Below are 25,871 nucleotides of genomic sequence, written 5' to 3'. Positions count from 1 at the left end.
GTACCTCTTCAGGTCCAGCTATGTTTTAGCATCGAGTCTAGAAGCCATACTCATACTGTCCACAGCTTTTCAAGGCCTGGAAGGTTGTCTCCTTCAAAACGAGTCTGAAACAACTATTCAGACTTCTTCCTCTTCCTTCTAAAACCAGAGAAAGTAAAATTTAAATACTGAAACAATCCCTATTTTGTTTGGCATCTTTCACAATTGTTAACTACTAGTGTTACGTTTCAAGAATAATTCTCTCTCCTATTGTGCTTACACCATGCACTTTTCATATTGCAGCAGCTCCCGTCCTTCATCCTTCCGATAAGCATTAAGCAGGAAAAACCCAGGGTAAGTGCTGGTCTTCTTTTATATCTCTTCTGATTAGAAATAAGACCATGCATTTGGAAAGATTTAAAACATCCAGTTTATCGACATTGCGAACAGGAGAGGAAAGGTTGTGGCACTGCCAGACCAAGCTTATCAAAACTTACCCCTTATAACAGCTGGCAGTTTAGGGCCCACATGAATAGTGTACATACTTTGTTTGGTGCAGCCTGGCACAGACCCAGTGTAGTACCCCATTACTATACTATGAGATCAGGGACACAGGAGATGCTACACCACATCCAGTCACACAAGCAGCAGGAGAAAAGCAGAGATATCCAATCTGGGCTTACTCTGGCTGCAGCAAAAAGAGCTGAGCACAAGTTATCAGTCCAGCCAAGGACTCTTCACTAACACCTTAACCTTCATACAGAGGAACAGTGGAGCTAAAGTCTAATGAATGGCCCAGGGTTCTTGTCCTAAGCAGTAGAAAAATCACGTTTCTCTGTACTAAATGTAGCCTTGGCCCATACTTTTTTTTTTTTTTTTTGCCATTTCTATCTACTTTGTAAGGACAAGCTTATAATTTTTATAATTTCACCCATCATTACTTGCATTTTCCCACTCCCTTTCAGGGGGCTGCTTACAAATACTATGTGGATTATACTTGGCCAGAAGAAAAAACGCTATCCCTGTCCTCAGTTGTCTACTCACAGAGACATTTTTTTTTCATTCCATTCATTCCCTCATGGCTTTACCCCTTTATTTAAGTCTAGTTCTCAGTTCTTCTCGCCACGTTTCCCTAAAAGGCTGATACATCAAAACAGAATCACCAGCAAAAATGCACATTGTATTGTGAGATCTGGTATCTGCAAACCATCAAGAGCTGACTGCACCACTCCGTATTCTCCTTTTTCCGTTTGCAAGGTTAGCTGATTCCTCTTTGGAGGAATGTAACAGACTACAAGCAAAGTAGATCAGCTTTTAAGGTTTTATTTAAAATTCAGAGCACTCAGGGACTATGACAGAGCCATGCATTCAAAATGAGACAAAGCAGTAAGCATGAAGAATGTAAAATATATTAGTCTTCATTTAAAACCAAGGAAGCCACTATTCCTCTTTCATATACTTGATTGGTAATTTTGTGTGCATTAGTTTCAGAAAGTAATGTTTTGTATGAGTAGATTTTGCCAATAAAATGTCATACTGACTAAGACGAGGACAGTAAAATATCTCTAGCTACTGTTTTCACATAAAATAGCAATAGATTCAACATTATGTAATTACAGAGACTGGGAGAAATAGAATGTAATGAATGTTAATATGCTTTGTGCCATAATACTAAGGAGTATTAAACCTTTTATTTATTTCATTGTGCTGCAAATGCTCTTATACAGGACAACGTTTTCAAGGCTCTAAATAGTAGGAATGTATAGAATGGTAGGAACACACAAGGATCAGCTGGGATCACAAAATCTAACATATTTTCCTGTAAGCTATTACGAGTGAGGGCACTTAGAAGAAACAGCAAATATTCAAATAGTTTTCTGTGTGCAATTGGTTAATTCGCCAGTGCTAACATTAAGTTGTATGGATAAAATTGGAGTATTGGTGGCTGCTGGCTTTTAGGCTGTGGTCATTACCATCGCTGTCAAGCAGTCTCTTGCCAGAACGGGATAGACATCCCTTTGTGTATTGCTACTTCAAGTACAGTGCTGCTTTCATCTATAAACTGTATTCTCTTAAGGAAATTACCCAGTCATGGAAAATTTTTAAAATCCGGTAAAAGGAGCCGTGCTCACGGTTCACCACTCACACGTAGAATGCGAGAATGGTGTTCCTCCAGTCCAGTTTATATTGTCCAAGGGATATATAACATAATTTTTGGACAAAGCTATGTATAACCTCGGTATCTCCCTGGGCTCAAGGAAGAAATCTCATAACTTGTCTCTGATAATGAGTACATCTTTTTACAGTCACTGGTATAAAAGTACAGTGCTCGGTGTTGGTATCTGAGGAGAACCTTACTGAACACTTCAGTCTGCAGAAGAAAACGAAATGTATGCTCTCTAGATTTGTCAAGGGAAGCTTCACAAAAGGAGTCTTCATTTTGCACAGACATAAGGTTTTGGGGATTTGGGTTTATTTTAAGAACACGCCTTTTTTGTTTCGAGCTTGGTCAAGGATTTCTCTTTCATTCCTTTCCTGTAGCATAGTGGATACTGAGGAAATGCTACCATTACCTCCATTCCCCCACAGTTCAGAAACTGACCCAAGCAGGTTCACAGTTCCATTTAAGACACATAATTAAACTGCCTCTTTGCCTAGGTGCACAGCTCTTGGGTCAAAGCTTACACAGAGCTTTGAGACCCTTCAGGTACAGAGGCAATAAACACTACGACAATAAACCTTGTTTTGCAACTGTCTTGCAGGGATAGTTAATATTAAAGCGTCCATAACAGAAAAATCTACTGCATGGTATCTATCCTGGATGCTTTGGGCGGAAATGAAATCTCAATATATTTACTTTAAAAAAAAAATCAGTTAAAAATAGCAACTTTTTTTGTTAAACAGATTAATTTGCAAACTCACACACTGAAAGGCTTTAGAAAAACTGAAACCAGTTTGAAATTAAGGGTGAAGCTGAAAGACTACAAAGTCAGTGGTGGCAATTCGCATAGGTGATTTCCTCTCTCGAGCCATAGAAGCAGTGAACTGAAATTCATTCACTGGAAGATGTCAGGAATTTCACATAAAGCATAGAAAACGGTATTTCCAGAGATTCTGACATGCAACTAGTCCTTCAAAAAGTCAAGACCCATCAGTTTAGCTCTTTAGCTTTTCAGCAGTTTCCATTTGATCTTAGGCCACTGACTTTGGACTGCAGCTTCAGTCACAGTTCACGGGCAAGTGACTTGATGCCAAGAACAACTTTGTTTGGCAGCAGGAGCTGACACATATGCTTTAGTTCTGCTGCAGTACCACATGCGTCTTCCAAAAACTGTGGTTAGAGACCGTAATAAAGATCTAACTGTTACAGAGTATTAGTGAGGAAATATGCAGTCCCTGACTTCAGGTCTGGAAAAAGATCTAAGCTTGGAGCTTTGATTTTTATTCAGATGCCTTTTTCAGGTAATGTATTTCACTCAGCTTTCGACAGACTTTATTTGAAATGTTTGGGTATCAGTATTTATTAAAGCTGGATGACAGTTTTTAGGTAATATCTTTTTTTTTTTTTTTTTCAAATTCTGGGCAAAACAAACAAGTGAGAGGGGGAAGCACAGAGTCCCAACTGTCCTAAGGCAGCCCAGGGACTGGTGGTTAGGGCATTCATGAAGGACATGGGACAATTCTCTGGTTGTGAACTGGTTTAGGCACTCATATAACTTTTCAAGAGCATTTTAGGAAAATTTTACTTTGCTTCCCTTGAGTGATCAAGTAAAGCATACTTAGACAAATATTATCTGAAAATTCTTGGTTTTGATCTAATGTCTTCTCCCAGATTTTGCAAAAGCACTGGCTCATACTACTCCATTGTAGGTATCATCATTTAATAGTATGTCGATTTAGGAAAGAAGATAATTAACACAAAGAATTAACTGAATGAAAATTAACAGAACGAAAAATGACCTGATAAGATTATCTGTGTATCTGGTTAACTCTCTAGGAACTTATGGTAGAGCCTCAATCACTAATTTGTAGAACGATTACTTCTTTAACACCTTACAAATGATTGCTTAGTTATCTCATTTTATTTTGTTTATATTTTCCAGCTGTAATTCTGTGGTGAATTTACGCCTTTTTAGTTGGAACTGAATGCTTACTGTTGTTATTATTGAGACAAGGACAGAAACCATATTCAGTCTTTCAATATACCTTACACAGTTCATAGACTATTGCTTTCCCAGTTGTCTTATCAAATAAAAGTGTAATTTTGGAGGCTGATGAAATCCATTCTGCTTTACCCTCCATACTGCTTTGAAGAACAAAAGTTTAGGTTTTATGACAAAAGAAAACCTGAGCAAGGTGTCTAAACAGATTCCATCTGGCCTACCTGATGGGCCTTTTATTTTTATTACAAAATCAATATTTGAACTGAAAATTTGAAAGATTTAATCTTTCAGTAAAAATATCCACACAAATTGTACATGAGAAGAAGATGCAGAAAGAACATATTTTCTAATGATCTCACCCAAAGCATCTCAAGAACACCTATATCTCAGTAGCATAAACATACATTTCATAGTATCTTTGTCATAGTAATTGCTTTCTCTAAATAATATTAGTTGCTAGACAAGGAGAAGAGCAATTTCATTTCACTGATAATGAAGCAATCTTCAGCAAGATGTCAAAATATCCTAAGTGGTTAATGACATTTCTTGCAAACCATCTGTTGGCCGTCCTTCCCCTTGGGACAAAAAAGGAATTCTTTTTATTAGATGTAAATCAGTATTTAGATAAACACCAGCCAGATGAAGAGAAAAACACTCTGACAGCCTTCAGGCTTATGGAGGGTAAGTGTGTTCAACCATAGTGTAAAAAAGTATTTTTTTCACGCAGACAGCCTTCATGAACATATAGTAGTGCTGCTACCTCGACCTGCAACTAATGAGAAACCAGATACCAGTTTATCTAAATAATTAAATATAGATCCATACGCACACACATATGTATATTTCCAATGTTCATGTGCGTACATATCATGTATCTCCTATTTTATTTTTGTTTTAATCCCCCAGTCACCAATGACAACAAGAAATGTACTGTGGACTTAAAAGAAAAAGAAGCAGGAGGGATGTAACGGTGTGAACAGGATACTTTAAGGAGAGAGAGCAACGACCCTTCTCCCTGAAGGTGGCTGTGGGAAGGCAGGCTTACGCAGCTCTGGCCCAAAGACAGCCAAGGGACCTGGGGGTGCCAGATGCGTCTGTTGTGTACAATGATGGGTTTGGTGTACAAGCTCGCAAAGAGCTGCTTTACTCCGTGCCTGGCTCCACGCCACCCACAACAGCAGCTCTGACAGTTCCTTGGCCACCTTGTTTTTCTCATCCTTTTTCTCCGCATTGTCAGATCTTTCCTCTCCAAGACGAAGCTTAATAAGAAAAATATTTTTAAAATTACATTATTGTAACACAAAAATACTCATAACAATCTAATAACTAAACTGTGTCTTACTCTTTTAGATGTGGGTGAGGGCCTAATTCATCAGTTTTTTTCTGTGGGCACTTCAACACCATTTTCTACCAATTTTTGGAAATTAAAAGGAGTAACAATTGTATATTTAAGGTCCTACCTCAGTTAAATCACCTAAGTTCACAACTGTTAAAATAGGACTCACTGTCAGAGAAACCTGTGCTGTACTTGCCATGTTTAAAAAACTACTTGAGAGGTCAGTAAAATTTGCCATATTACTATTATTTCAGAGTAGTGAAAATCACACCAAAATGCTTGATGCTCCTGATCTACCCAGGCAATCCTGTCACTCTCAAGACCTGCTCTCACTGTTGTCTTTTCTAGCAGGATGGGGACATTCTGAGAAAGAGCAATTTACTGGTTTTAGCCACCGTCATCTCTCAGAACATCTCAGACTCTTCCTTTACCATAGCACTGCAGATATCCAAAGGGATCTATTGCATATAAACTTTTCATGTTGAACATAAATCAGTAAATCAGCAAAAAGAAAATGAATTGAATTTACTGAAGATAGACAGAAAGGTGGTGCAAAGCTGCACAGCAGGTCGAGTGGTTCTTGGCATGTGCATCTTGGTACCTGGGATTAAGCATGTCAGAAAGCAAATCCATCTCCTCCAGGAAATGCCAGCATAGAGGAAGGGCTGTGGAATGTCACCTTCCCTCAACGATGGAAATATATCAAATACCCAGTCTCATAAAATATGTTTGGTTGCTGCTGATTATAACAGGTATAGAGCTTTTCTTCTGTAAACCAATTAATGCTTATTTGTCTTAGAAATCCGTATTTTCTGGGCTAGTAACACTAGCTTGATCTGGTCTGGAGGGAAGCCAATATTATATGTCTCAATATTTTTCTCATAGACTTCTCAATCCTTAAATGACTTTCTCTATGCTCTAAAACATATTTTCATCAGCACCTGAATGAGCACCATCTTGTGGTCTTTAAATAAATCCCATCGAATATATAGTGTTTCCGTGTAAGAACATAATATTGGCTGAAAACAAGCTGTCCAAACCACCATGGTCTAACATGCTTCCTTACCTTTGTAGGGTCTTATCCTTAGCAATAGTTCTGGCAATACAGTAGTTCCCTTCTGATTGGAGGCAGGTAAGGTTTTCTACAATGCTTTTCTTCCAAACTGACAAATCTGCAATTGAGTACTCTAAAGCACTATGATGAAGTAACCCTAAGGATTTGCACGTAACCATCAAATCCCTTCCCAGTTTGTTTTCAATTTGCAAACCACAGGTTTGTAGCTGAAAAAATAATCTCTTTATTCATGTGTGTTTCACAGGCCTCTTTTGGCAATGTTAATAAATGGCTTATGGTTGGTTTCAGCTATCAGTAAAATAACCATGCATTAAAGGCGGGACAAAAAAAAGAAATGAAATTCTTACACCAGTGAACTAAAGACAAAATGTCCTCTTTTCTAGGAATTTATTGGCATTAATTTTTTGTTAGCACTGAAGCTAGATACTCCTGTCTTTCTCTGAAAAACAAGCAAAGTACGTTTACTAGGAGGAACTCAGTATGTTGGCTCTTCTCGTTACGTTTCTAGTTACACAAGCAGGGTCGTTTGTAAAAGGAAAATCTTCCACCTCCTTGTCATGGTTCAGACCAGGCAAGAGCTCAGCCACCACTCAGCCGCTCGTTCACTGCTCCCCTCGGTGCGGTGGAGAGGAAAAAAATGAATGAATGGATGAAAACGGAGAGGGATCACCCACCAACCATGGCCCCAGGCAAGACAGACTCGGCTTGGGGACAAAATCAATTCGATTTATTAACAGTTACTTGAGAGGATAAAGAGAAATAAAGCCAGATCTTAAAAACAACACCTCCCCCCTTCTCACCTTTCTGCTGCCGTCTTGCCACCGGTTGCAGGGGAAACTCTGCTCTGGCACACACTTCATCCTGTTCCATCCGCACTGACCTGGTGTCGGTGTGGCCGTTTCTCTCAGATCTTAGTCCTGTCTGGGTGAACTCAGCCCAGCGGGCCGGGCACGGCACGCCGGAAGCGGAGTGCTTCCAAGATCCCCAGGCGGCTCCGCCGCGGCCATCCTCAGCCAGTGGCGCCGGCCCAGCTTGGGCAGCCCCTGCCCGGGAGGGATGGGGGGGGAAAGGCAGCCCCCTAGGGGGGCAGCCCCCTCCTCCCCCCTCTCCATATCACACTCTGAAGCACCTATTTCAGCTCCTTTGTCCCCAACTTAAATAGGGCATTCGCAGAGGCGCTGGCGGCGCTTTCCAGCCTGAGGGGATGGGGGTCCAACCTGGCCAGAACCGGGTCTGACCCGGTCCCGAAGCCCGTGAAGTTACAAGGGTGAATCCCCTCTCCTGCCACCAGAACCCCTTCACACAAATCCAGCACATTCCTCCTTCCCTGTTTTTCATTCCTTTTCTTAATATTCCCAGTTCTCAGCCTTTCACTCTCCCATCCATGTTTTGGTTCATCCCTCTCGCCTGCAAAATGCATCTGTTGGGTCTTTCAAATGTGAGAGTGAGACTTTCTGGGAAGATGCACCTTCACTGTTGACAATCTGAGGTAAAACCACTCTGAGGTCAATGATGTTCAGACGGTGGGGAGGGGGATTCTCACCATGTCATCTGTGCAAGGTGTGAGATAAGGTTACCGTGGACTGCCCTGTCAGAGCAACAAGGGTAAATCTTGAGAGGTTTAGGTTCAAAATGCTGGATTCCTCTGCATTTAGAATTTTGTTGGAGATTTTTCCAGCTTCAGCGCAACGATACAGGTATTTCCAGAGTTACATGGGGAGAGCCTGGGTACGACTCTGCAGAAGAGCGACTGCAGATTCAGAGCTTATTAAGCAAAGCCTGGGTGCTGTTCAGCTATTACTTAAAAGTGTCGTCTGTCTCCTGTCATTTGGGTTGGGTGGGATATAAAGCACTAACAAACTGTTGAGCTGCACCTGTGAAGCTATTTGTAAAAGTACCCAGCATAAAGAGGATAAGAGGGAAAAATCAATCATTTTAAATCCGCAGCACATTTTAGTAACGTTTTGCCTTGGTTGCTCAGTCATTAGCTAGAAAGATCCTACATTACCGATCCTTCTACCTGCAACACATTTATTTTTGTATACTCTTCTCTTCCCATCTCCTCACAGGAGCAGCTCAGCTCAAGCCTTTCCCTGCCTCATGAGCGTGGTCTGTGCTGGTCCTGATTAGCTCATCACTAGCTAACGGGCTGTAACTTGCACATTTTGCAGAAGGGCTGCAGATCTTCAACACTCCCTTCTCGGTGAGGTCTGAACCCCACAGCAACAGCCTGGCACCACAGGCTTCTCCTATCTCAGGAGACCTAATGGTCTAGGGCTTCCAGCAGCCTTGGATGAGCTGAACGTGGCAGGACCCTATAAACAGGGAAGGAAACTTTGCTGTGGTTTAATTAGAACAGCAAAATCTACACACAGCTACAAGGGAAAAGTCTGCATCTGCCATAGCTGGAGAAAAAACTGTTACTTCTGTTGGCCAAACAGCTGAATTTAAAAGCCTCGTTTGTAATGCAAATAATCACAGAAAGAACTCTAATTAAAATGATCCACTTTTTTATTATCTTTTTTGTCAGGGGTACTGATGGATGCCACATGGTCGTATGTAAAGATGTCTAAGTAAATGCTTAGGGTAATAATTAATGATTTCAAAATAGTCTTAGCTGCTGATAGAGCAATATACCGTCTTTTCCTTAGGCTTGTATATCATTTTCCATAGAAAAAGAAATTCTAATACCCATTTTCTGATAACAAATATATTCGAAATATGGTATTTAATATAGCCACCATCTACGTGCTTTCTATGTGGTTGTTACTTAAAACTGGAATATTATTTATGGTCATGGACTAACCTTTCCAAGAAGACATCCATTGAACTCTGTACTTACTTTCTGTATGAAGAGATATGTCTTGAGTAACATTTTTGGGAATCAATGTTATTAGTTACATATACGTACAGACTGATCTCCTTTTTCATGTTCAGAGACAGAAGTTTCCGAAAGAAAGCTTACAGTTCAAATGTTTATGGGATTTTTTTGTTACGTATGTTTTTCTCGTTTGGTGTGTTTGAAGATGTTTTCAAGCACCATTTCACCATGATAGGTCAAGTGCTTTACAGTTTGCTGATATATTACAGTACTTATAAGATTTTTGTTCCAAAAAAAGCATTTAAAGGTTCTACACAGGCATGAAGGTTAAAGGGGATTTTTTTTTTTTAATGAAAACTTGGCAAAAAAAGGAATACTTTGGGAAGAGTATAAAGAAAAAGAAGTCACTAGACTTATGAAAAAAAGTCTATGTCATAAAGAAAGAACCTGTCTTCTAAGTGAGATCTATGAAAGTGCAAAAACTGCAAGAGCCCATAGGAAAATACTGAGACCAAACACACTGGGGCAATTTTTCATCATAATGTTAATGGTAGGAGTTATCTATGCTCTTCCTGCAAGTGGTGATGAAAGCTGTGTAATTCTTCCTGCTCTGAGAAGAAGTGCTGTTGAGCATAAACAGAGATGTGTTGAATCACACGTAGGTTTCTTTAATTGAATCAGCTCTGTACTCAAGGGAGTTTGTAGCAAATCTGTAAATCTTTCTGGCAGTTCTCTGCATTTGGGGAATGACTGAAAGCCTAGCTCCTAGTCAAATCAGTGGTAACTTTCTCATTCACTCCAAAGGACCTGTGAGCAAAAGCAGTGCTGGTAGCTTGGAAAAACGGGCCAAATAAGTACATACTTCAAAAGGCCGACAATGGGCTTTTTTTTTGTTTGTTTTAAATTAGTCATATTTTACAGTAAGTAAAGAAAGAACAAATGAGATCTTCAAAACAAAACAAATAATGGTTAAATGATCTTTCCAGTGGTACAAAATCAATGCAAATGATACAAAATAGTAAAAACAATGGAGACCTTAATACATATACCCAGATTTGTTCAATGCAGTTTTAGGGAGGCACTTGCCTCTTTGCACCATGTAGCTTTTGGCCAAAGAAAGGAGCAGGAAGACAAGAAGGATAATGATCCACTAGCTAAGTGTAAACAAAATGGTTCCATGTAAATTAATCTAGATCCTGGTACATTAAGTTCCATCCCGACCTGGAAATAGAGTCCTGTAAGTGTTGACAATATATAGTGTTGACCATATAATTGAACGAAAACGTCTTTGGAAACTAGAAACTCCTAGGCTTCAATGGCTTTTCTGATGATCATTGTCCTCTGTTCAAAAAACTATTCTCAAATTATTGATGTTACAGCCTTGAAAAATCCCGGAATGTAAGACATTGCCAAAGCACAGAGGTGGACATGGAAAGAGAAAGTTTCCCAAAAGAACTTCCTACTCAAAGACATGATGGCCTTCTATGCACTCGATCCCACCATCCATGTCGCCGACAAAGATGTTAAACATCACCGGCCCCAGTATTGACCCCTAAGGAACACCACTCGTCACTGGCCTCCACGTGGACATTGAACCGTTGACCACAACTTTTTGAGTGTGACCATCCAGCCAATTCCTTATCCACCGAGTGGTCCATCCATCAAAACCATGTCTTTCCAGTTTAGAGACAAGGATGTCGTGTGGGACAGTATCAAATGCTTTGGATAAGTCCAGGTAGACAATGTCAGTTGCTCTTCCCCTATCCATCAATGCTGTAACCTCATCATAGAAGGCCACCAAATTAGTCTGGCAGGATTTGCCCTTAGTGAAGCCGTGTTGGCTGTCACCAATCACCTCCTTATTTTCTATGTGCCTTAGCATAATCACCAGGAGGATCTGCTCCATGATCTTGCCGGGCACGAAGATGAGACTGACTGGCCTGTAGTTCCCCGAGTCTTCTTTTTTTCTCTTTTTAAAAATGGGGGCTGTGTTTCCCCTTTTCCAGTCATTGGGAACTTCACCAGACTGCCACGACTTCTGAAATATGATGGATAGTGGCTTAGCAACTTCATCTGCCAGTTCCCTCAGGACCCGTGGATGCACCTCATCAGGTCCCATGGACTTGTTCACCTTCAGGTTCTTTAGATGGTCTCGAACCTGATCTTCTCCTACAGTAGGCGGTTCTTCATTCTCACAGTCCCTGCGTTTGCCTTCTGTGACTTGAGCAGAGTGACTGGAGCTCTTGCCAGTGAAGACTGAGGCAAAGAAGTAATTGAGAACCTCATCCTTCTCCATATCCTAGGTAGCCAGGTCTCCCATTTTCTTCCGGAGAGGGCCCATGTTTTCCCTAGATCTCTTTTTATCACTGACATATCTACTGAAGTTTTTCTTGTTGCCCTTGACATCCCTGTCCAGATTTAACTCTATCAGGGCTTTAGCTTTCCTAACCTGATCTCTGGTTGCTCGGACAATTTCCTTGTATTCTTCCCAGGCTACCTGTCCTTGATTCCACCCTCTGTAGACCTTCTTTTTGTGTCTGAGTGGGTCCAGGAGCGACTTGTTCATCCATGCAGGCCTCCTGGTGTTCCTGCCTGACTTCCTCTTTGTTGGGATGCACCCCTCCTGAGATTGGAGGAGGTGATCCTTGAATATTAACCAGCTTTCTTGTGCCCCTCTTCTCTCCAGGGCTTCATCCCACTGTACTCTAGCAAAGAGATCCCTGAAGAGACCCAAGTCTGCTCTCCTGAAATCCAGGGTAGTGAGCTTGCTGAGCACCCTCCTTGGCTCCTTAAGAATCTTGAACTCCACCGTTTCATGGTCACTACAGCCAAGGCTGCCCTTGAGCATCACATTCCCCACCAGCCCCTCTTCGTTGGTGAGAACAAGGTCCAGCAAAGCAATATCAGTGCAGGGATGTGGAGCTGTCTCAGGGCAACTGGCAGCTGCCATAAGAAATGCTTACCAAATGTCATTGCAAGGCTTCTTATATGTCTACCAATGAAATCCCAGAGAAAGGGAGAGGAATAATTTTTAAGAAGGTGAGGTGGGTAACTCAAGACATTGAAAGTTTTCTTTTCTTTGGTGATAGTGATTCATATGACTTGTGCAAAGTCTTTTATAGCATTTCATCCCCAATAACTGCAATGGCCAAACTGCCACCTCCACCTTAAATTGAACACAACAGCAACAGACGGGTAATTTGTAAACATGTTTGGTAGACAGTTTGCGGTTACAGATAGAACTGAAAAAGGAAATGAAAACCTGATTTATTCAATAAGGTCAGAAAGGAGCTTTTCAATAATCCTAGTAACAGAAGAGCATAGCAACAAAAAGTGGGCCAACTAGAAACTATACTCTTTCAGACTGTCACAACTGACCTAAAAGTGACATATTTGCTAAACTAAGGGTTAAGACACTGACATCTTTAATCAGAGTTATGGATCCTGTTACTTCTAGCGTATATTTTACCAGACATTTTCTGAAAGTGGAGTTCAAGAGCAACACTCCTTTCCTTCAACAGACACGCAGAAAGACTAAATTACTATCAGTACTATGAAAACTATAGTTTTCTTCAAAAGAAAATGGTACTGCTCCTCTTGCTGCCTCCCAGCATGTGGTTTGTTGCAGCATTGCTGGCTAAAAGGTGTTTAGTAAGGGAGAAAGAAAAAGCAGAACGCTAAAACCAACTTTACGACAAAAGGAAATGTTAACAGGGAACTCCTATACAATCATGCTGATGTCAAACTGAGGGAACCCGAGACAGGTGCACAAACTGCTCACCCATCCTGTGGCAAGCTACACTGTACAAGTCAGAAAACAGACAGAGCCAGAACTAGCATTGGCTCAGGATTGCTGGAAACACTACGGTCACACAGCTTGAAATTCAGTTTTCTTCCAGCTCAAATGCTGCTTTCACAGTGCTTTTCATACTGCGATGGGAGTGGTGGGGGACAGCTCTACAATATACACTGAAATGCTCCAAAACCTAAGCAAATGACAGCCTGGTCAGTTTTTCTAGTGTAACTCAGTGACTAAAATCCATGAAAATATAAGAACTGACTAGATTAGTAAGAAAAATCAATTTTTTTTTTTTATATGCCAATAGCAGGAAATGCAGGATATTTTGAAAAATGAGGTCTACATTTGCACTAAGGTCTTAGAGGAGGAAGAAAAAGTTTACCAGATGTTTTCTATCCAGCAGTATTACGGAGTTTCTAGTCACTACATGCTTCTTTTTTCTTTATTTTCAAAAGTACTCTTGATCCTTTGTAGGTTACTCGTCCCTCCTGTCCTCCATGCAAAAACAGCCTAGAGATAGAAAACTGAAACTCATCTATCACTAAAAGAAAACATGATATTTCTGAAGGAAAACAGAAGCAAATTTCTTTCCTTTTTTTTTCCTAGTTTCTTTCAAAGGCAACGGTTACAAAATATAATTTTAAGTTACTAAACTTGCTTATTCTTTTTGTTAAACAATTCAAAATGACAGAGTGAGAGCATATGTAATATGGGTTTAGAAGTGTCATTTATCACACTTCAGTTTGGGGCAAGGTTGCCTTCTATAATGTCTAAGATAGACATAAACTCGATCTCTCATAACTAAGGAGTAATAAAATACTGAGAAACAAGTTGTGAGATTGTGCAAGTGTTGCAAAGTTTTTTTACCAAGAATCTGGTTCCAAGAAAATTCCTACAAAGGGAAGGGAGGTGGGAGGCAGACAGTCCTACAGTGATTCACACCTTGATTTCATGGCTCATTCACTTCTGTATCAATAGTGTCCACACAAAAGATGCACTATTATTTCACATAATGGAGGGGGCAGCTAAATGATTGGCTTCATTGCACACCGCAGCTACATTGACATTTGTAAAAACGTCCAAATCCAAAGGGATAAATAATTCACAGCTTTGCTGAAAGATAGCACTAGAGGGTTTTGATAGGTTGATAAAGAAGAATGCAGCTGTAAAAGTCTGGCACATCCAAGCTGCAGGGAATTTGTACAAGCCTGCTATGTCCTCACTTTTCAGGAGAACTGTTAAAGGAAAACCTCCTGAACATTCTTTTTCAACTGCAAATGATCCCTATGAAAAAGCATGGGAAGATTAAACCACAAAAACACAAAAAGGTAGTAAAACGCATCTGTAAAGGAAGATTCAGGAAGGCATTGAGAGAGAGAGATGACTTGTATTTTTCTAATTATTTCTTTAAACGCTTTCTTAAATGGGAAAGAGAATTATAACTTAGAGTTCCTGTCTCCGTGGTTTGACAAATCGACAATTTGTCCATTGTAAAAGTAATGATATGTTTCATTTATTTTCACTCATTCCTTTAATAGAATATTTTACTCTTAAAATTGCAAGGACAGCTGAAAAGCTTCTTTGAGATGGCAGCAATCTGTGCATTACAGAAACATCTGTGATGCCTAATTCTGTTAACAATGAATGTAATGGCTTTATTTGTTTCTCATGATATCCTCTGCATTCCAAACACTTGAGGATACTCACTCAAATAGACATTTATCTGATTTTAACCCTGGATGCCGTTTGTCCTGACATTCCCTCCAGTCAGAGATGGGATGCATTTCAAATCCAATCTTCATCAGATTGAAGATAACTGGACAACTGTTGAAGAACAAAAAAACGCAGTCAATTCTATCCAAAATACAAATTTTCCCCTTTAAGTACTTCACTGTCTGAAATGACAATAGGACTAAGCAATAATCCACTCTCCCACATGTTGATATGGCATATAGGGCCTGAAAAGACCTGAATTAAGGATCATCAAGCCCAGCTCCCCATATTGCATAGTTATGAGCCGTCCCTTTGCTAACAGGTCCTTCTTCATGTCTTTAAGAACATTTCTAAGCTTGATGTTCCTTTTTGTAGATTTTCAGGCCCTAAAAGCTTATTTTCATCTATAGCAGATACTGTGAGCCCAATCAGAAATCTTGTGGTATGGGTTATGTTCAAGATGTGTCCAATTTGTTTTGTTTTGTTTTTTCATTTTTTTAAAAATCTTTTTCTGGCACAGAGAGGTCATAAAATAATTGCAGATATACCCTTTTCTCTTGAGCAAGCACCAAGTTCTCACTCCATTCCTCCAGTATCAGCCTTTCAAGGGTTTTTCTAATCCTCCATCCTAATTTCATCTTGAGGTTGCCCAAAGCTCCAGTCTCCTATCTCTCTGACCCTCACACCCACATTATCTGGAAGTTCATCTACTACCTCTGGGCTGCAGAATCACAAATCTACCTTTATTCCAGACTGAACTCTCTTCCAAACTGCCAGTTTGTGTCTTCACTCTCCTGTGAATAACCGTCAAATTAAGCTCAAAATGGTTACATCTTCTTCCTGAGGCATTTCTGCTGCCTTCTTACTGAATTACTGTGGACAATGGTATCATATGTATTCATATCACAAAGATCTCATCTTTAACTTGGATTGCTCTTTGTTTTCAAATGTCAAGAATATGCCTAAGCTTTTTCAGACTCTTGCTGCACAGCACTTCCAAATGTGCTCTTCCACACATTCATACAACCAAAATTTTTGTCCAGGTGATCATCTAATGTCTTCAATATCACAACTTATCAATATCGGCACTGGTGAGGCCGCACCTGGAATATTGTGTCCAGTTTTGGGCCCCTCGCTTTAAGAGAGATATTGAGCTCCTGGAGCGAGCCCAAAGAAGGGTGACTAAACTGGTCAAGGGGCTGGAAAATAAAACTTATGAAGAGAGGCTGAGGGAGTTGGGGCTGTTTAGCCTGGAGAAGAGGAGGCTGAGGGGAGACCTGATTACGGCCTATAAATACTTGAGAAAAGATGGTGGGGAGGTAGGGGAAGGGCTCTTTACATTAGTGATGGGTGATAGAACAAGAGGAAATGGGCATAAGCTTAGTCAGGGGAGATTCAGGTTGGATGTTAGGAAGTATTTCTTCTCTGAAAGGGTTGTCAGCCACTGGAATAGGCTGCCCAGGGAGGTGGTTGAGTCCCCATCCCTGGATGTGTTTAAGAATAGGGTGGATGATCTACTTGAGGATATGGTTTAATGGGGATTAGGGATGGTTGGACTCGATGATCTCTAAGGTCTTTTCCAACCTAGAAATCTATGAAATCTATGAAATCTATGAAACTTTCTTTTTTTTTGGAGTTGACAAAAGGAACCTTAATGAGTTGGTGTGTTTGAAATACCGCTGCTTGCAGAGATCATTTCCCTGGCTCACTGAGTGAAACAAGCAACGCTTCACCTTGCAACATAGACTCTCCCTTCTCTACTGTCTCATAAGTGACTTTTTGTAACTGTTCACAGCTTTTCCTTGCCCTTTTAAACTATTATCTCTCATTGAGCTTCCAGAGGTTGACCTCCACCTCCAGCTCACGATTACTTCCTTCACAATTCAGCTGGTGAATTTTCATACGAGCAGCTTCAGGCTTACACCCAGGATCCTTTTTACACTTGAGAGAAGTTCCTGGTAAAACCCACAGGACTACCTTATAACCTTTCAAACAGTTCCAGCAAGTGCCCTTTCTCTAATAGAAGCTGGGTAGCACAGCCCATCAGTGCATTCAATCCATTAGTTACTGGTTTTAACTGTGTCACTTCCTTGTTGCCTTTTTGCTCCCAGTCTCCCTTGTAGGCCAGATGGCAAGCTAGCCAGAGACCAAATTTGTGCTCTGCATCTTTATGGAGGGCTCAGCAGAGGGAAATCTCAGCTCATGTATAGGCCCCAGAAGCTGTGGTAACACAAACTTATGAAATACTAGCTCTAACATACAACATGACAATAATGACCATAAACTCTGCTAAGGAAAAAACCGTGTGTTTTTAATACTTCTAAGGCCTTTCTTACAGCACTGAACTTTCTCACTGGAAACCCTCTTACATTTAGCCCACGTAGAACAGGGTGGCTTTTAGATCATCTGACATAAGACATCTCCAATGTAGACATCTCAATCTGCAGTAATTGCCTAGATTTCCTCTAGTGTGGACATTAGAGGAACAAATACTTCTGGGCACAACTTGTCTCATCCTAAACAGATATCTACATCAGATGTGAGTCATGGCCTTGTTGTGCTTATTCCTCCTATTGGTTATGAAGACGGCTGGAGCAGCAGTGCAGAAGCACGCATATGCAGTGCAGATGTTGAGCAACCTGGTGTACTGGAGGGTGTCCCTGTCCATGGCAGGGGGGTTGGAACTAGACGATCTTTGAGGTCCCTTCCATTCTATGATTCTATGATTCTATGTCTAAAGTTAGGTGACATAAATCCCACTTCTGTTACAATTTCTGGAAGCACAAGGCAGCGTACTTTTCTCACAGCGTTTCAAGTTGCGTCTTTCTTCATTCAAGATGTTCTAAGCACAAAGCTCATACCAAGGACTTACATGCAGGGAAAGTTTGTCTCATCAGACACAGCAGAAGGAACACAATAGTTATTTTCTGTTCCTCAAAAGAAATAGCAGCTTCTCATTTCTGATGTTAGAATATACACTGATCTATAGCTTCAGCTGGCATGAGAACAATGAGAGCTTAAGTCTTGCATTTTCCTTAATCTTTATTTAGCTTTAATTCATTTTAAAGTTTAATCACCACCATCCCCTTTGCCAAGTTTCTTGTACTTGACCTGAAACTAACCTCTAGACAAATGCAAAAGCAAAGAGAGCTCTGAAACACTATCTGTATGTTCTTTTGTCTTGGGAAATGTAAATGAGGGGACTGGGTGAATAACACTGCTTGGCTTTGTGTCATGAAATGTAATTGTGGGGCTATGGCAGGGTCAAGATTTATGAAGCTATCAGGACTGGAGTGGGCAGGGTGCCAGCTTACACCTGCAGCACTGTTTTTGCTGCTTTCCAGACAAGTAACTGTGGAGTAAGGAACATTGGTTTCTGAGCTGACATTATTTAACAGAACAGCAAGGCACCCCTCTGAGATCGGCAGGAAATGTAAAGACTGGGGAAGAAACAAGGAAAATAAAGAACATAGAAACTGCAAACTTGAATACTGTAGAATTTATACAATTTAAATAACAGAAGATATATTTGAATAAGTACAAAGATAATGATAAACATAAGAAATATTCTGAGGAACTCAACAAAAAATGTAACTATTTAGACATGAACAAGAGTGAAAGAGGAATTATGATAAGGAAATTAAATACAGGAAGTAAAGGGTTTTTACACAGAGACATACCGCAATAACAGTTTATTTTTAACCCAAGGGGCTAACCCAAAAAAGTACAATGCCTTTTTACTGGTATGTAATATGGCCTGTTAAAAAAAACAACAAACCAACCACAAACTGAACCAAATCAAACCGACAAATAAATAGAAGCGTCAGCATATATAAGTATCTCTCTCTCAGTGCCCAGGTTTCAACTGCTGCCCATCACATTATTCTTCTTATATATTCACAGCTCGCTGGCCAGATTACACAACCACCATCTCCTAAGGCTTCTGGGGAAAACAAAGTGACCTTCATAAGAGTCAAATGCACAAAAAGAAGGAACAGGGAGAAAAAAAATCAGCATTTCTTGTGTATGCTCTGCATTACCTTTCTGGTTATTAAACATTATTAACATTAATGTGGCAGGAATTTGACAAGCCATTTGCAACAAATAACTTATGTATGGAAAGTAGTCCTTTTGTACTGAGGCAATGTCTGAGTAGTCCTAATTTATGTGAATTTATGCAGTGTACAAGTTTATATATCTTTGTATTACTTCTTTGCTCATTGGGTGCAAACATTCAACATTTCCACTGAACACAAGTGTCAGATCAAATAGAATTATTCCAAGTTTTCACTTTATGAGGATACATTCATATTTCACGTGTTAATTTAAATTGCAGTCTTTTGAGTGCTAGAGTCTTTGCTTTTCTTAAATATTTTTCCTCGTTCACAGAACACAAAAGCAGCTGTGCACATGGTCAAAACAAATATTAAAAAACTCACCAGAAACGGTGCATCTTTTTTCTTGGACTCATATAATTCTTTAAAGAGCTTTTCCCAATAGTGTATATTTGTATATCAGGAAAGTCAGCTAAACAAGAGAAATTAGAATGTTGTCTATTTGATATTGTATAGTCCTGTAACAGGGAGGAACAAGGACTCTTGAATCCAAGGTGAACAAGAATCTGCAATGACTTACTTATTACAATCACACAACTGCGCTTCTGCTTATGTGCTCGCACTGGGTGGATATATTTACATCCTCCCTCTATTTAAGACACAGGGAATCTACTCTGTCCTTCTACCTTATCAAACACACTCCTGTTCGTAACAGCTGTCAAACACGCAAAGGGCTGGCTGCTCAGCTAGAACAAGTCAATACAATTAGTCGCAAAGTCTATGGGATTTTCAGATACCAAGATTTTGGTACTGCTCCATTTCTGTTTCATATTTTGAACTTCTCTTGAATCCTGGTCCGAAGCCTTTTTTGTCTTTACAGAATCCCTAACTCCACCCAAGAGTTCTCCTAAGGATTCAGTATACTGTTAGTTCTTTTTATCTGGGCTTGTATTTTTTTGTTACATGTTTAACTTGGCTTCCAAATGATAATGTTAACATTCATTAGCAAGATCTTCTACACTCTCAGACATTCAAGTGCAAATTTTTAATAAAATCTAAACAGGAAGACAGATAGCACAGAAATGGTCATTAAAATGTTTCCATTTGAAATGATCCCTTTAATGAGTTAGTTCCATCCAGCAAGGATGAGGTTTCTGTTGGCGTGCAGAAAATTCAGCGTGCCAGTATTGGCATTGCATTTCTCATTGGAAGCCTCCTCTGCAGTAAAGTGTACTACAAGAGGCTAAATAACTGGAAGAAAGTCATCTCATTATTTATGTTTTTAAAAAGTCAGAGCTTTACCACCTCACAATACTCGGAAAGAGGCATAAAACATTTAGGAGAGAAGTACATGTATTAAGCCTGGACTTCAAGATAAACAGGAGAGCATACTTAAACTCTGGGAACTAGATCACTGTCATACATTTTCATTGCTGGCAGCACTAACTAGACAATAGGTGTGGAAGTAACAGTTAAGCTGAAAAGCCTGACTACTTACCACATCAGTATATGAACTTCTGTCTTTTTCTTCCTGTTTATATCTAAATTTAAAATGAATACAAGAACATTTTACATCTAATGCTTGACAGATACCATTACGATTCCTTCCTCCTCTTAGTGTACTTTTTAACGGTGCATACAGCAGAAAAGGGCAAGGAATTAATGAGAATGCCAAAAGAGCTGGGTTACACTGTATGTAGAAAGCACTTCAGCTACATTATTTGCACAATTTCTGTAGGGAGTTGTGAAATAGAGGCCTTAAATTTAATGTGTCTGGCCTACTTCCACCTGGATTCAGTTCAAACCAGTTGCCTGCAGCTTGCTGAATACAGAGCGGGAAATCAGTCATTATATTAAGAACTGATGGCAAATGATTCCAATTCACATTTTTCAGTGGATAAGTTTTTTAACCTGGAGGAACACCAAATTGAAAAATTCTGCAATTCTGCAAGCTGGGCATAAAAGCTGTATTGTAGACTAAATACATTTCCAGCTCTATGAAGTCAACAAGGGGATTTTTCTCCAGCGTTTCTCCAGTTGCTATGTTACCCACTGAAGTTACAAGGTGTACTATATCATCAGCTCTCATCCTGTTCTTTTTCTCTCTGCTACCAGTCAGCGTCAAAGCTGCTCAGCTGCTGTGATCTACGGTTTAGCACTGACCCAATTTCAATACATTTATAAATGCCTGGTATAGACTTAAAGGCTATTTGCTGCAAAGATGAAAATGTACCTCTGAAATTAACCTGCTGCACTTTCTGATGTGAAGCCTGCATTTTGGTTCTATGACATTGCCAGGAGTTGTGTATCTTTCTATTCTCTATCAAAAATTGAGTTGTTGCTCAAATACCTTTCAAAGGCTCATAGAGACATTACGTTACTCTACAAAGCACTGATACACGTTCCTCACTTAATTTTTTGAGCAAACTCTATTTCTAGTGCTTATGGACGTGAATGAAAATTTTACTGCCAGGAGTCTCATATAGTACAGAAAGGAAATCTGCAAACCTTCAGCTCTGCTACTGATGTCATTTTAACCTGAGGACTCCAGTGGCCACATAAGACTGGATGTGTTGAAATGTGTATTGATTTTGTCATGATGACAAATGTAAATTTACAAGTTATAGGAGAATGTTTTAATCATATCACAAGACAACAGATCCAAGATAAGTTTCCAGTGTATCATAACTTGAATTTGATACAAGAAAAAATCTTGACACACACAAAAATATCCAATTGATGGTAATTTTTCTTATTTTTAGTCAATGCCATTTGAACAAGATAGAACATTTATTCCTGTAAGAATTTAGTGCATGTCCTATATTATGCCCATAAAAATATTTCTGCATTTAGTGGCAGTATAAAGGGAACAAAGATTTAATATGAACTTATCTTTCACAGGAAACACAACTGAGACAAACATATTCCTGGGACAGTGTTACTCAAATCAAATTAGTTTTATCTGGACAGTTTTATCAGATTCTTCAAATGCTATGGCTAGCTGACCAAGCTAGTAGCATTTTCAGTACTTTTTCTTATTTGTATTTCTGTGGAAGATTCATATGTTCAGAGAATTTTGATTATAAATAAGTATAAAAACATTGATCATTGTAACAATCTCTATCAGTAGATTTCACCATGTGAGGGGAGATCTTAGCATCCATGTACAAAACTGGGAGAGAGACAGAGGGAAAGGAAAGGTAAAGAGGGAAGAAGAGATTTCCTGGAGATCATAAAGTGAACGAGTGGCAAGTAAGAAATAGAAAAATGGACTGAAAAATGAAAGAGAGTTACCTTGGCTTTAGCTTAGCGTCAAGTTGAATTGAAAGTTTTTTCTAGCTATTTTATCACAAAAAAACCCTACTGAAAGGATCAAGGAGAGAAAAGGATCCGCATTCTTCCTACAATGGCACTTATCTGGGATAAACTTTCGTATGTCCCAGGAACAGTGAAGCCAGTGTCTATGTTTACATATTGAGATCCCTTTCCAGCAAAGAAGAGGCAGAGATTCGAGGGTTGCATTTTAACAGAAAGAAAGAGAAAGATAAGGAAAACATATTTTGGTTTGCACTTAACTGGAAATGTATCAAAAACTGCATGGATTTCAGCACAAAAACTCACTCTTTAGAAATAATATGTTTCTACACATGATTTTCAGCTTGAATCTGACATGGAAAATTGAAAGAAGAAGGGTGGTTTTTCAACTATTTGTTTCTTATGTTAATGACTATGTCAGTGGCACAGCAAGGAAAACTATGATTTTGTCAGAGAGCTGGTGGGAACTCACATCCCACCACAATGCACACATCAAGATGAAGGGTTCTCAACCAGAAAGCTAAGATTTGGTTCAGAACCAAAACCAGAATGTTCTGTTTTTAAATTTGATCCCGATGAAGCCCAAAAGGATGGAAATTTTGTGATAAAAGCTGCTGTTTGTGGGAAGATTGCATCTGAGACACATTGTTAACCCAAATCTTACGTTTGTGCTAGTGGGACCAGCAGAAAAGTGCAAGTGACTGTCAAAGTCCTGCAAGGAAAGGGACTGTGTTGTGAGTAAGTCAAGCTACTAAACAATACAAGAACTGTCTGCAGTTCTAACACCACCTCACTCAGTCAAGCTGGACCCAGTGTGCTTCCATTACAGCCTAGCTCTAAAGTAATTTAAAAACTATGTTTTAAGACTGTCACTAGAGCAGTCACAAGAGGAAGGAGAAGTCATCACCACAGGTGCTCCCAAAACATTCTTGTTTCCACAGACGGAAGATAAACCATATCCAAGGTCTAGTTACACGTTTTGGTGGAGCTGCAGGTCGTGAGGAAGTTATGTACATTATATGCTCATTTTGCATGGTAGTCTCTGCTTATGCAGCAGGTCCAGAATCCAATCTGAGGCACAGCCATAATTACCTCTCCATTGACTCTTGATTAAAATTATGTCAGATAAGACTTTCACTCAATGTAAAGTGTTAAAAAGAACACGCAATATTAAATGAAATGCCTCTCTGAATAAACAACCATGGTATCTCAACTTCTATATTTGGCTAAACCGAAATATTTTCATTATGTCAACTTTTTGAGTGTGTTTTAAACTGAAATTAAAAAAATCTAATGAAGAACTATGTAAAAGCGTCTTGTTGGTGTGCACAAACCCCTATAATATGCCTTAAAACGTATTTTAACTCCCATTTTCTCATGTTGATGCTACCTGGTGTTGGTATCAAATAAGAATTCGATCAAACAATATAGATTTATGAACATATTTGGTCCAGAGGTTTTGCTCCTTAGGTGTCCATTCTGAATTATTCACATATTTATTTTGACACCCACTGATTTATCAGTGAATTGCACAGGCAAGTGGAAGCTTCCACAAAATGGAAACACATGTGTATATTTTTCCAGAACAGTGTCTAAAAGAAGGTGACATACTCTTGAGAATCTAAATTAGATCAATTTCTTAGTTTTGTTATGCTTACTTCTTCCAAGTGTTTCAGACTCTACAAGTTTCTAGAGTGTCTCCAGAAAGGCTAATTCTTCCAGAAGAGTGTGCCATATTCTAGCTAACACTTTTTGATCATATAACAATGCGCCTAGAAATTAAGCCCAGATATAAAACTTTATTTCCAATTACAGGCATGTTTTTGTTTCTTTGCGGGAGCTGGGATTGTTCAGCCTTGAAAAGAGAAGACTTTGGGGGGACCTAATAGCTGCCTTCCAATACCTGAAGGGAACCTACAGGAAGGCTGGGGAGGGACTTTTTACAAGAGTGTCCACTGATAGGACAAGGGGAAATGGGTTTAGGTTGAAGGAGAACAGATTTAGATTAGATCTTAGGAAGAAATTCTTCAGTACGAGGGTGGTGAGACTTTGGAATAGATTGCCCAGAGAAGTTGTGGATGCCCCCTCCCTGGAGGTGTTCAAGGCCAGGTTGGATGGAGCCTTGAGTAGCCTGATCTAGTTGAGAGGCATCCCTGCCCGTGACAGGGAGGTTGGATTAGATGATCTCTGAGGTCCCTTCCAGCCTATGCCATTCTATGATTCTATGATAAGCATTATCAGTTTCATTAACTGATGCACCTCTGTCTTTGAACTCTGGTACACAAACTAATTAATAAATCTGTCCCATATATGCATGAAAATGAAGTAAAGTTTTTAGTTTTCAGAGATGTCTGTTTCTTCTGTGTGCAAATCAATAGTCTCGGAAAAGTACCATCCAAGATAATCTTCCTGTAAGATGATATTTCTAATATTTAACCCATCTTGCTTCACTCTGCTAGTCTACAGGAACCAAAGTTTGTTGGCAAATTTGGCCCATTATTTTGTAGGGTTTTTTTCTGCCAGCCAAATTAGGTTTTCAGCAGGTCTGATGAAATCCTACTGTTTACAAAACCTGTCCTCAAGGTGTTTGCACAAGTTTAATGTTTGGGTTTTAGGAAGCAATTCTGCATCTCTAGTTTCTTCCTTATTTTACACTTCAGTGAACAAACTGGAAGAACAAGAGGCCAAATTCATTCTTGAAGTAATACCATTTACTGAGGTTGACTTATGATATAGCAAGACATCTAGGAAAGATCTCATAAACAAAGTTTCTGAAATACATCCCTGGAATAAATATATATGTTTTTTTTCTCAATGTGGTCTGTCAAGTTCAGTCTCAAACATCACACTTGATCAAATACCACTGAAGCCAAAAATGTCCTAGAAAATTATTCCCTTTTGACTGTAACTGAAGGTATGAACAGATTTTTTCATTCATTGTTCAGGTTAGAGAACATCAGCAGTACCCTGATGACTAAAATACAAGTCATCTCTTTCTACTTACTTTGCTTCTTACCACAACTGATAATAGTTTTGATCTGTTGATGCGCCTCCTTGAGCTTTTAAGAAGTTGCTGTCAGTCTAATAAAAACATGCTCAAACAATTAGTCACATCTACTGTCCAATATAATGGTGTAGTTTTTTGTTTTGGCTTTAGCATAATTTTAGCACCTTAACATTCCCGTCAGACTCAGTAAACAATTAGAAACAATTTATCTTCTAGAAACTAGTCTCTAGCTTTTGTGATCCAACTGTTATTGTAAATACAGTCAGCAAACACTGTGCTAAGTTTTAAATTTTCAGATAAATATTTCATAGTTCTCAGCAATATTTCAGCTATGGAACTAATAGCAACTGGTAAACTTGGAACAGAAAACTTGCTAGATGACATATCAAAAGTATCTATCTTGACATTTCAATTTGGAATGAAGTTTTGAGTGCCTGAAGCTGTGAAAAACTTTGAAAAGCAACATGCCCTGACATTTCATTCAGTCTTTTCTCTTAGGTATAAAATATACTTAATTTTCTCTATGCTTTTAAAATCATATGATCTATACTTACAGGAAATGTATTATTTCTCTTTCTAATACACACGGAGCTAACCTAGAATTTGCA

The sequence above is a fragment of the Tauraco erythrolophus genome, chromosome Z, assembly GCF_009769465.1.
Source record: "Tauraco erythrolophus isolate bTauEry1 chromosome Z, bTauEry1.pri, whole genome shotgun sequence".
NCBI lineage: Eukaryota > Metazoa > Chordata > Aves > Musophagiformes > Musophagidae > Tauraco > Tauraco erythrolophus.
Note: the sequence above shows the minus strand (reverse complement) of the source record.